Raw genomic sequence first — 12,112 nt, 5'->3', positions numbered from 1 at the left:
ATATGCCCAGGAGTGTGATTGCTGGATCATATGGTAGCTCTATTTTTAGTTTTTTAAGGAACCTCCATAGCGTTCTCCATAGTGGCTGCACCAATTTACATTCCCACCAACAGTTAGGTGGGTTCCCTTTTCTCCACACCCTCTCTAGCATTTACCAAGGGGGAAGGAGGAGTGGGATGAACTGGGAGATTGGGATTGACTATTTATAAAATAGGTAACTAATGAGAATCTACTGTAGAGCACAGGGAACTCTACTCAGTGCTCTGTGGTGACCTAAATGGGAAGGAAATCTAAAAAAGAGTGGATATATGTATACATATAGCTGATTCACTTTGCTGCACAGCAGAAACTAACACATTTTAAAGCAACTACACTCCAATAAAAGTGAATAAATAAAAAATAAAATTACTATGAAAGAAAATAGAGATAAAAACTGCATAGAGAAAAATTAGCAGGATAATGCCTTAAATAACCCATAAATTTGTGTATATTTCTCTATAGATCATTTTATCAGCTCCTCTAAATTTATTAGGCAATGTTTTTCTATGGTCCTCAATTAATTCTTCAATTATTTCCTCAATGGGGAATCCTTGCTCAGCAAAACTTATAATGGAATGAAAAATTGGTGGGAGAATGAAACATGAATCAAGTATATCAGTTAACAAATTAAGTTCACAGCCACGACAAATGTTACTGAGGAAGCAGAGAAAAGGGGAATTAGAAGGAATTACTCAGCTGAGTGATGAGTAAAGAATTAACTCACCGAAAAGGAGGGGCATTCACTCTTCACAAGCTCAGCCAGCCGACAAGGATGGGATTTGAACCCATGCGTGCAGAGCACAATGGATTAGCAGTCCATCGCCTTAACCACTCGGCCACCTCGTCACACGTGAGCCTTACTTCTTCAACCTCTTCCTGCAGTACTCCCAGACGATTTATAGCAATGTGTCTAATCACTCTTTTCCTGACTCACAGCCACAGTGTGAGTTAGGTGTCTTAAAGTAAATTTCACAACCACTTTCAAAGTAAGTTTCACAAAACTGATGGACAACACTTGAAGTGGTGAAGTTCCCTGGCAAATACCTGGTAACAGGTGGAAACACGCCTGACACACGTTGTTGGACACAAGTCAGTCCTGGCTTGCAGACCCAGCTGTAAGTGCCAGGGAGACACACAACCCCCACCTCGGACTTTCCCAGGGTCCCTCTGCTGCTGCATTCCTCATTCGAGGGACCGATTTCCCCATTCCTGATCAGAGCTGCCAGGATTCCCATTTTCTGGGTGGTACCAGAATCCCTGCTCTGCGGTTCCTTTCCATTTGCTTTTGTGATATGCCCACCAGCCAGGAAACGCCCTCATATTTTTTAAATGTTATTTTTATTGGAGTAGAGATGCTTTGCAATATTGTGTTAGTTTCTGCGGTACAATGAAGTGAATCAGCTATACGTATGCATATATCCCCTCCCTCTTGGACCTCCCACTACCCCCCATTCTGCCCATCTAGGTCATCACAGAGCACCGAGCTGAGTTCCCTGTGCTATACAGCTGGTTCCCACTAGCTATCTGTTTTATACATGGTCGTGTATGTATGTTAATCCTAATATCTCAATTCATCCCACTCCCCCTTCCCACCCCCCCCCCCAAACGTCCAGTTCTCTACATCTGTGTCTCTATTCCTGCCCTGCAAATAGGTTCATCTGTACCAATTTTCTAGATTGCACATACATTTGTTAATATCCTCATCTGTCTTTCGTTATCCTCTCTAGGACTTAGCATTGATTAGGCTATGAAAAATCATCAACGCATGAGAACGTGTTTTGGAGAACAGTAGACAAGAGAGAAAGAGCCCTGATGGGAAGTTACTTGTATCCCAGCACAAGAGTGGCTTAGCTTGACTACTGTCAAGGCTGGGAACGGCCCATGGGGTGGGAAATCCTGGATGCAGGAGGCAGGTTGCAGGTCCTGGTTGTGGCTCTTTCCTAAGCCCACTAGGGAAGCCTGGCTGAGTCCTTCCAGCTCTGACAGCCTCTGGGATACAGTGACCATCAAGAACCCTGGGGCACCGGTTCGATCCCTGGCTGGGGAGCTAGGATCCTTCAAGACTCGAAGCAAGGCCAAAAAATAAAAATTAAAAAAAGAAAAAAGAGCCCTCTTCCACTCTTGAGAGTTTGTGTACTTTTACTTTTTTTAATTTTTTATTTTTTTTTATTAGTTATCTATTTTACACATATTAGTATATATATGTCAATCCCAATTTCCCAATTTATCCCACAACCCCCCCCCCTCTTTCCCCGCATGGTGTCCATACACTTGTTCTCTACATCTGTGTCTCTATTTCTGCCTTGCAAGCCAGTGCATCAGTACCATTTTTCTAGATTCCACATATATGCCTTAATATACAATATTTGTTTTCCTCTTTCTGACTTACTTCATTCTGTATGACAGTCTCTAGGTCCATCCACGTCTCTACAAATGACACAATTTCCTTCATTTTATGACTGAGTAATATTCCATTGTATATATGTGCCACATCTTCTTTAACCATTCATCTGTCAATGGGCATTTACGTTGCTTCAATGTCCTGGCTATTGTAAATACTGCTGCAATGAACACTGGGGTGCATGTGTCCTTTTGAATTATGGTTGTCTCTGGGTATATACCCAGTAGTGAGATTGCTGGGTCATATGGTAATTCTATTTTTAGTTTTTTAAGGAACCTCCATACTGTTCTCCATAGTGGCTGTATCAGTTTACATTCCCACGAACAGTGCAAGAGGGTTCCCTTTTCTCCACACCCTCTCCAGCATTTGTTGTTTGTAGATGTTCTGCTGATGCCCATGCTAACTGGTGTGAGGTAATACCTCACTGTAGTTTTGATTTGCATTTCTCTAATAATTAGTAATGTTGACCAGCTTCTCATGTGCCTCTTGGCATCTGTAGGTCTTCTTTAGAGAAATGTCTCTTTAGGTCTTCTGACCATTTTTTCATTGGGTTGTTTGTTTTTTTAATATTAAGCTGCATGAGCTGTTTATATATTTTGGAGATTAATCCTTTGTCCGTTGATTTGTATGCAAATATTTTCTCCCATTGTGAGGGTTGTCTTTTTGTCTTGTTTATAGTTTCTTTTGCTGTGCAAAATCTTTTAAGTTTAATTAGGTCCCATTTGTTTATTTTTGTTTTTAATTTCCATTACTCTAGGAGGTGTGTTGAAAAAGATCTTGCTGTGATTTATGTTATAGAGTGTTTTTCCTATGTTTTCCTCTAAGAGTTTTATAGTGCCCAGTCTTACATTTAGGTCTCTAATCCATTTTGAGTTTATTTTTGTGTATGGTGTTAGGGAGTGTTCTAATTTCACTCTTTTCCATGTAGCTGTTCTGCTGTCCCAGCACCACTTATTGAAGAGACTGTCTTTTCTCCATTGTATATCCTTGCCTCCTTTGTCATGATTAGTTGACTGTAGGTGTGTAGGTTTCTCTCTGGGCTTTCTATCCTGTTCCATTGATCTATATTTCTGTTTTTGTGCCAGTACCATATTGCCTTGATTATGGTAGCTTTTTAGTGTACTCTGAAGACAGGGAGTCTGATTCCTCCAGCTCTGTTTTTTTCCCTCAAGGTTGCTTTGGCTATTCAGGGCCTTTTGTGTCTCCATACAAATTTTAAGATTTTCTGTTCTAGTTCTGTAAAAAATGCCATTGGTAATTTGATAGGGATTGCATTGAATCTGTAGATTGCTTTAGGTCGTGTAGTCATTTTCACAATGTTGATTCTTCCAATCCAAGAACATGGTATATCTCTCCATCTGTTTGTGCCCTCTTTGATTTCTTTCATCAGTGTCTTATAGTTTTCTGAGCACAGGTCTTTTACCTCCTTAGGTAGGTTTATTCCTAGGTATTTTATTCTTTTTGTTGCAATGGTGAATGGGATTATTTCCTTAATTTCTCTTTCTGATCTTTCATTGTTAGTGTATAGGAATGCAAGAGATTTCTGTGCATTAATTTTGTATCCTGCAACATTACCAGATTCACTGATTAGCTCTAGTAGTTTTCTGGTGACATCTTTAGGATTATCTATGTATAGTATCATGTCATTTGCAAACAGTGACAGCTTTGCTTCTTCTTTTCCAATTTCTATTCCTTTTTTTCTTTTTCTTCTCTGGTTGCCATGGTTAGGAATTCCAAAATTATGTTGAATAATAGTGGTGAGAGTGGACAGCCTTGTCTTGTTCCTGATCTTAGAGGCAATGCTTTCAGTTTTTCACCATTGAGAATGATGTTTGCTGTGGGTTTGTCATATATGGCCTTTATTATGTTGATGTAGGCTCCCTATATGCTCACTTTCTGGAGAAATTTTATCTTAAATGGGTGTTGAATTTTTTCAAAAGTTTTTCTGCATCTATTGAGATGGTCATATGGTTTTTATTCTTCAGTTTGTTCATGTGGTGTATCACATTGATTAATTTGCATATATTGAAGAATCCTTGCATCCCTGGGATAAATCTCACTTGATTGTGGTGTATGATCCTTTTAATGTGCTGTTGGATTCTGTTTGCTAGTATTTTGTTGAGGATCTTTTCATCTATGCTCATCAGTGACACTGGCCTGCAGTTTTCTTTTTTTGTGACATCTTTGTCTGGTTTTGGTATCAGGGTGATGGTGGCCTCCTAGAATGAGTTTGGGAGTGTTCCTCCTTCGGCTATATTTTGGAAGAGTTAGAGAAGGATAGGTGTTAGCTCTTCTCTAAATGTTTGATAGAATTCACCTGTGAAGCCATCTGGTCCTGGACTTTTGTTTGTTGGAAGATTTTTAATCACCATTTCAATTTCATTACTTGTGATTGGTCTGTTCATATTTTCTATTTCTTCCTGGTTCAGTCTTGGAAGGTTATACCTTTCTAAGAATTTATCCATTTCTTCCAGGTTGTCCATTTTATTGGCATAGAGTTGCTTGTAATAGTCTCTTATGATGCTTTGTTTCTCTGTAATGTCTGTTGTAACTTCTCCTTTTTCATCTCTAATTTTATTGATTTGAGTCCTCTCCCTCTTTTTTTTTGGTGAGTCTGGGTAAAGGTTTATCAATTTTGTCTGTGTTCTGAAAGAACCAGCTTTTAGTTTTATTGATCTTTGCTATTGTTTTCTTTGTTTCTATTTAATTTATTTCTGCTCTGATGTTTATGATATATTTCCTTCTACTAACTTTGGGTTTTGTTTGTTCTTCTTTCTCTAGTTCCTTTACGTGTAAGGTTAGATTGTTGAGATTTTTCTTGCTTCTTGAGGTAGGATTTTATTGCTATAAACTTCCCTCTTAGAACTGCTTTGCTGCATCCCATAAGTTTTGGATTGTCGTGTTTTCATTGTCATTTGTCACTAGGTATTTTTTTATTTCCTCTTTTATTTCTTCCGTGATTTCTTGGTTATTTAGTAACGTATTGTTTAGCCTCCATGTTTTTGTATTTTTTTACTTTTTTTCCCTGTAATTGATTTCTAGTCTCATAGAGTGTGGTCAGAAAAGATGCTTGGAATGATTTCAATTTTCTTAAATTTACTGAGGCTTGATTTGTGACCCAAGATGTGCTCTCTCCTGGAGAATGTTCCGTGTGCAGTTGAAAAGAAAGTGTAATCTGCTGTTTTCTGATGGAGTGTCCTATATATATCTATTAAATCTATCTGGTCTATTGTGTCATTTAAAGCTTGTGTTTGCTTATTAATTTTCTGTCTGGATGATCTGTCCAGTGGTGTAAGTGATGTGTTAAAGTCCCCCACTATTACTGTGCTACTGTTGATTTCCTCTTTTATAGCTGTTAGCATTTACCTTATGTATGAGGTGCTCCTATATTGGGTGCATATATATTTATAATTGTCATATCTTCTTCTTGGATCGATGCCTTGATCATTATGTAGTGTCCTTCCTTGTCTCATGTAACATTCTTTATTTTAAACTCTATTTTATCTGATATGAGTATTGTTGCTCCAGCTTTCTTTTGATTTCCGTTTGCATGGAATATCTATTTCCATTCCCTCACTTTCAGTCTGTATGTGTCCATAGGTCTGAAGTGGGTCTCTTTTAGACAGTATATATATGGGTCTTGTTTTTGTATCCACTCAGCAAGGCTGTGTCTTTTGGTTGTAGCATTTAACTCATTCACTTTTAAGGTAATTATTGATATGTATGTTCCTATTACCATTTTCTTAATTGTTTTGGGTTTGTTTTTGTGGGTCCTTTTCTTCTCTTGTGTTTCCCACTTAGAGAAGTTCCTTTAGCATTTGTTGTAGAGCTGGTTTGGTGGTGCTGAGGTCTCTTAGCTTTTGCTTGTCTGTAAAGCTTTTGATTTCTCCACTGAATCTGACTGAGATCCTTGCTAGGTAGAGTAATCTTGGTTGTGGCTTCTTCCCTTTCATCACTTTAAATATATTGTGCCACTCCCTTCTGGCTTGTAGAGTTTCTGCTGAGAAATCAGCTGTTAGACTTATGGGAGCTCCCTTGTTTGTTATTTGTCTTTTTTCCCTTGTTTGTTATTTGTCTTTTTTCCCTTGTTGCTTTTAATAATTTTTCTTTGTCTTTAATTCTTTTCAATTTGATTACTATGTGTCTCGGCATGTTTCTCCTTTGGTTTATCCTGCCTGGGACTCTCTCAGCTTCCTGGATTTCGGTGGCTATTTCCTTTCCCATGTTAGGGAATTTTTTGACTATAATCTGTTTAAATATTTTCTCAAGTCCTTTCTCTATCTCTTCTCCTTCTGGGACCCCTAGAATGGGAATGTTTGTGCATTTAATGTTGTCCCAGAGGTCTCTTGGACTGTCCTCACTGAGATTGTTTCAAGATGGCAGAGTAGAAATACGTGTGCTCACTCCCTCTTCCAAGAGCACCAAAATCACAACTAACTGCTGAACAATCATCAGCAGGAAGACACTGTAACTCACTAAAAAAGATACGCCACCTCCAAAGACAAAGGAGAAGCTGCAATGAGATGGTAGGAGGGGTGCAATCACAATAAAATCAAATCCCATAACCGCTGGGTGGGTGACTCACAAACTGGAGAACAATTAAACCACACAAGTCCCCCCGCTGGAGTGAAGGTTCTGAGCCCCACGTCAGTCTTCCCAACCTGGGGGTCTGGCAATGGGAGGAGGAATTCCCAGACAATCAGACTTTGAAGGCTAGCAGTGTTTGATTGCAGGACTTTGACAGGACTGAGGGGAACAGAGACTCCACTCTTGGAAGGAACACACAAAGTAGTATGTGCACCATGACCCAGGGAGAAGGAGCAGTTACCCCATAGGAGACTGAATCACACCTATCTGCTAGTGTTGGGGGGTCTCCTGAAGAGGCGGGGGATGGCTATGGCTCACTGTGGGGACAAGAACACTGGCAGCAGAAGTTCTGGGAAGTACTCATTGGTGTAAGCCCTCCTGGGGTCCACCATTAGCCCCACCAAAGTGCTTGCTGTCTCCAGTGCTAGGTTGCCTCAGGCCAAACAACCAACAGGGAGGGAACTCAGCCCCACCCATCAGCAGACAAGTGGATTAAAGTTTTACTGAGCTCTACCCAACAGAGCAACACCCAGCTCTACCCATCACCAGTCTCTCCCATCAAGAAGCTTGCACAACCCTCTTAGATAGCCTCATCCACCAGAGGGCTGACAGCAGAAGCAAAAAGAACTATAGTCCTGCAGCCTGCGGAATGAAAACCACATTCACAGAAAGACAGACAAAATGAAAAGGCAGAGGGCTATGTCGCAGATGAAGGAACAAGATAAAACCCCAGAAAAACAACTAAATTAAGTGGAGATAGGCAACCTTCCAGAAAAAGAATTCAGAATAATGGTAGTGAAGATGATCCAAGACATCAGAAAAAGAATGGAGGCAAAGATGGAAAAGATGCAAGAAATGTTTAACAAAGACCTAGAAGAATTAAAGAACAAAAAGAGATGAACAATTGAATAACTGAAATGAAAAATACACTAGAAGGAATCAATAGCAGAATAACTGAGGCAGAAGAATGGGTAAGTGACCTGGAAGACAGAATGGTGGAAATCACTGCTGCAGAATAGAATAAAGAAAAAAGAATGTACTTTTAAATGTTTAGTGCAGAATTTTGGAGGTTGAAGTGTTCTTTTCTACAAAAATATTGGTACCTTTTTCCTCTCTATGAAATCTCTTAGCTCTGTTCTCAACTTCGTTGGGAGGGACTCCTCTCTCTCACTACAGTTCACCAAATTTCAAAATATCTTTGATCAGCACAAACCTTCATCCGCAGTACTGAATGAAATAATCGTATTTATTCCTCTGAATGGGGCGAGTATAATGTTACCCTTTACATCATCTGCTGACACTCACACTTACCTTTCAGAGACTCAAAGACAAACTCATTTCACACCAGTGACTTCAGAACTATTCCTAGGTGAAGCTCGGAGGTGGGGTGAGGGTGGGTGGTGGATTTCTTCTGTTATCTAAGAGTTTCACTGACGTTTGACTTAGACCACTCTCCCTACAGCAAGAGGGCAGAGAATGTATTCGTTTTGGTCATATTATACCAGTGTCAGTGTAAGCAAACAATAACTACTATTAATAGATTTAATACCAAATCTAAGCATTAGAATTAAGGTACCTAGAAAGGATAGTTTCAATTAATTAAACATTTTGAGTTAATAGCCCTAGCTTTTTAAATTTTTAAACCATAAGTTTATGACGAGTATTACATTAGTTAACATCAGTTAAATGCTTAGAAAATTGTCTACAAATAGTAATCTTTGTATAAATCAATTGATATTCTGGTAGTTGTTTTTATTACTAACAAAATAAATAATAAACTAATAATTAATTACAAAAAAAATGTAAAAGAGTAGGAATTCAGACACACAATCACAAGAGTGATCTGAGAGGGAAAATCACAGCCAGGAAAAAGTCTCTCATTGACGTCAAAGAGTTTAAAGAAGTCATTTTCCACAGTGACGTCCCCATATATGTTGAACAGCCCACTAGGGAGTGGGAGGAGAGCCTGATTTGCAGTGTTTGCTGATTTCTGTGCTATAAATATTCCCAGTATGACCCATCTTCCAAACTACTAACATGGTGTCATGGGGCTCTCAAAATGCCTGAAATTGTACAATCCACTCTTTTGAGTAGATGAAAGCTCGTTCCTGCATCTGGTTTAACTAGAATGGACTTCGGAATCAATTCGATTGCAACCTTGGGTCATTGAGACCCTTTTCTATGTGTGCAGAGGAGAGGGGGGAGGGGCAGAGAGAGGAATGAGCCCAAGAGACCTGCGAACAGGGTCTCTTTGCTTCTCACAAAAGCCTTTTATTCTGCATTGTCAGCCATGGTGAAAAGCCAGCCCCGGTAGAAAGTATGTTGATGCCTTAACACACTAAAAAAATCTTCCTTGATCTTCCAGGTACTTGGAATTATACAGATTTCTTTCCTGTCCATTGACTAACAGATGGACAAGGTTTTAATTTAATAAAGTACATATAGTGAGAGTTGTCTTAGAAATAAGAAATAAGAATACAAAAAAAAATTGTATTTCATTTCAAAGTTTAGTAATAGTATAGCATGTGAAATTAACAAAAGAGTAAAATAAAACCCTGATAGTCTGGTTGCTTTTTATCTGAATCTTTTTCACAATTAACCTGGTTATTCACATATAACAAAAAACTAGTATTTAAAAAGTACTTGGACCACATCTAACCTCTAATTTTTTTAGAACAGAGACAATATTCTCAAAGTCTAAATAACACTAAAAATAGTATATACTATAGAGATTTTTACATATCAATTAAATATGCATTCCCATTTAATGTTATTTGATATCTATCAAAAAATTTTACAAAGTTTTCCTCTAAAGGGATTCAGTAAAGCTGCTAAGTCATTGATTAAGGAAGAGAAAGGAAATAATGATTTAAAAGGATGAAATACTTGTCCAGGAAGATAAATACTCATACAGGTTTGCACATTCTTTAAGAATACCTCATGTACATAAAATCATCTTCTATTAAAGCTGAATAATTTCATGTTTTCAGATGTTTTCATTCCACTGATTGAACATATTTAAACAGAACCCAGCCCTTAGGTTTCTGTTGAAGTCAGTTAGCCCCACAGTGCTGTGAGAATTTGTCATTTGGAATAATGACAAGGTTGGAGCTATGACTTAGTATATACATCACCTACCTGGCTTATTTATTTGGCGCTGGCTCACAAGACCTCCTGCCACCCAGCACATCTTCACATACTTGGTCTCTTATCAGAGTACATTTTTCCTATCCACAAAGAAAGACAGAAAAACATTTCACAGAAACTACAGTTTTGTATGTTATTTTCCATTTTCAAAGCATTGAATTCACTTTCTGGGTTCTGTACATCATGTGAGTTTGATTAGAGCTTTCATCATAGGCTCAAAAGGCAGTGGGATTTCAGTTATTTCTCTCTGGATAGCAAAGCCTGTCTTGTAGTCACTATAGAAAAATACCCGTGTCTGTTTTGACTGACATCATTCTTTAGGATCCTCCATCCTTTTAAAGTCCTACTAAAATTTCAAACACTGACTTGTTCTTCTTTTGTTCGGAGATAAGTTTTGTTTGGATTATATTAATCGACTCATTGAAAATTTCTTCTTACTGTTAATATGTGATTTGTTTGCTTTGACTTAATGTTAGTTATTTACTGGCCGCTCTTACTTTTGTTGCTTAAGAAAATTGTTTTAATCTATGTTAAATAAGCACCTGCTTATTGGTACTCATTCTAAAGCATCCTGCATAGAATTGCCCGTGAAAGTGAAGTTTGATCATGGATGAATATCTTCAAATCAGAATGTTTGACCTCATGATTTTTTATTTTGGTTTATGTTTGACACTATTGGTTATCTTACTCATGGACTCTCATTCATGTAGCATGCTTCTAAAGATTGACAGTCATGTAAATCATTATTATTTCTTCTTAGTGGCTTTAGAGGATTTCTATATCTTTGCCCCCAAAAGTGAATTTCATGTGCATTTCTTAAGCTCTACTTTCAGATGAGCATGGTTTTCTACATTAATTGAAAATTTGTTTTCATTTGATCTAATAATGGACAAATAGTCCAAAACATATTTTTACTAATTTAGATGAATAAATATTGATAATACAGGTCTTTTAAAGATTTGTTTTGACTAGCAAAAATCATTTTCCTGGGCCAAATGCAAAATAATATTAAAATATCAAGTTAATTTCTTGCTGTGGCATTTTTTGCTGTCATTCTAATTGTGAGATCATCTTTGTGTGATATTTCTTTGAAAATAATTTGTACAGTCAGTAAACACTCTGACATTGTCCATAGTAGTATTTTCATTTAGATGGCAAGTGAATTCACACAATTCTATGCTTTGGTTCAGTCTCTCAAGGATATACCTACCATTTTGTAAATCTTTCCTATATTCTGTCACCAAACCAAACTGTGTGCAATTGTAAAGCAAATATACAACGATCACAGAAAAATGTAACCCAAGAGCTAAACATCTGTGTAAACCTGAAGTGTTCAAAAAAGGGTCATTGAGAAAGTGGTCTGTTAAGAGAGTGTCTACAAAGTAGACAGATAGTATTATTCTAGTTTAGAGCACTTTCCTAAAAATTTTATCATGTCCAGACAGAAAAGATACTTTCTCACGTCAACTAGCAGTTCTTTGCTCTTAATTGGAACTTTCATATGTAAGGTACATTGTCTTTTGAATATTTGTTCATCGACATCAATAACTTTTCTCAGTCTTCCCTGTTATTTGATATTGTTATATAAAATTTTTTTAAAAGACATCACTTTGTCAACTTCTATATCCCTGTAATAGAATGTTTGTACCACGCTGACAGGCAGACAATACAAGGGGAGTTAGTCATGCATTAACTATCAGATGCATTGCAAAAAAACCCACAGTTTTCATTGTCAGTGTCACTTATTTATTATTTTGTTGCCACAGTCTTTATATACCACCGCTGTGGGATTTCTTTTCCAGATTATGACCTGTTTCAGGATTCAATGTCAAAGCAAACTCACAGTAGAAAAATACACATGAATAAATATAACCCTCAGTTAGAGGTTCAGTATTTTGAACCTGTTTGATCTTCCCTTCTATCCAAATATCAATAAAG

General features: G+C 37.7%; 1 non-coding gene across 1 annotated transcript; it reads right to left on the bottom strand.

Moving 5' to 3' along the window:
• Positions 1 to 803: 803 nt before the first annotated feature.
• TRNAS-GCU (transfer RNA serine (anticodon GCU)) lies at positions 804 to 885 on the bottom strand. The gene has a single exon. It is a non-coding gene; the product is annotated as a tRNA-Ser (tRNA).
• Positions 886 to 12,112: the final 11,227 nt, after the last annotated feature.

Source organism: Balaenoptera acutorostrata, chromosome 5, assembly GCF_949987535.1.
Source record: "Balaenoptera acutorostrata chromosome 5, mBalAcu1.1, whole genome shotgun sequence".
Classification (NCBI taxonomy): Eukaryota; Metazoa; Chordata; class Mammalia; order Artiodactyla; family Balaenopteridae; genus Balaenoptera; species Balaenoptera acutorostrata.
This window is presented reverse-complemented; position numbering and strand designations above follow the sequence as displayed.